Here is a 1,229-nt window from a genome sequence, read left to right on the forward strand (position 1 = left end):
TCGGTCTGAGTTCGTCCCGGTCTCATGTAAATACCCCCTAAGTTGCAGGTGACATAAATTACTCTGTCCAGTCTCACAGACATGGTTTGTATTATGTTGTTGACTGTCACAAAGGGGGGGGGGGGGGGTCACGGGCACCCAAGCACCCCCCTGGCCACGCCCCTGCATTAGGAGGCAGTATGGCCCAGTGGTTAGGGCGCTTGCCATGAAATCCGCTGATCCCGGGTTCAAGACCCGCTCTGACCACTCGTTGAATTTGTTCCTGGTAGTCCCTGGTTCAACTTCCCAGCTGCACTTGTAAATAGCCAACTGGTTTGCCTCCGGCCAGTTGGGATTCTTAACAGTTGTTGTTTCGTTCATTGTGTTTCATTGGCCCTGATTTTTAATAGTTTTTGAATTTCAGTTCTAGTCTATGTAAACATACAAGGTTATTCTACTTTTATTCAAATTATATGATATATGTAAAGCGCATTAGAATATTGTTATAACTTGTAGCGCTATATAAGTTCATTAAGTTAAGTTAAGTTCGAATATAGCAGTGCAGCACAATCTCCCGGTCATAGGTCACTTAGAACTACGTAGTCTCATTAAAGTCTGGATTTTGTTCAGGTGTCAGTTTCCTAAAACGTTCCTATTTCGCAAGTATTTCTGCTATCAAGAGAATGAAATAAGTATCATTTTAATGCTCCTCAGATGTAGTTCTGAATCCTAAAAGGTATTCTTTTGTTTGAACGTTATTTTTTTATGTTAGGTTCCGCTCAAAGCAAAAACAGGTAGTCCCATTCTAGAAGCTTAAGCTAGAGGAGTTTTTGAATTTCTCTGAAATTTTCTTAAGCAATCGATTTTGAGATAAATTTCAGCTAGAAGTTGTCAGAATTGTGTTTTTTAATATTTTGCGTTATGCATTTTTTTATCGTCTATCAAATTTGAAAATAGTGTTTTAGACCGGGAATTTACACGAAGCATGGTATAAAAATTGAAAAAGCGCAGACACCGTTTGGCACATCGACCTGTATTAGAAATAATCGTGAAAATTTGAGCTGAATCGGAGAAAAACTTTTTGAGTTGTAGCTCCGTAAAAGGACGACTCAATAGCCGAGAAAAACTGAGCCAAGTAAAGTTTTCATGCTTAAGTCACGAGTCGGCACGATATTGGTCATATTGGAGCCACCTTGCAAATGTGCTTTCCACGGGCTTTCCAAAAATTGGATGGACTTGAATCTTTTTAC

Source organism: Montipora foliosa, chromosome 11 (assembly GCF_036669935.1).
Source record: "Montipora foliosa isolate CH-2021 chromosome 11, ASM3666993v2, whole genome shotgun sequence".
Taxonomy (NCBI): Eukaryota; Metazoa; Cnidaria; class Anthozoa; order Scleractinia; family Acroporidae; genus Montipora; species Montipora foliosa.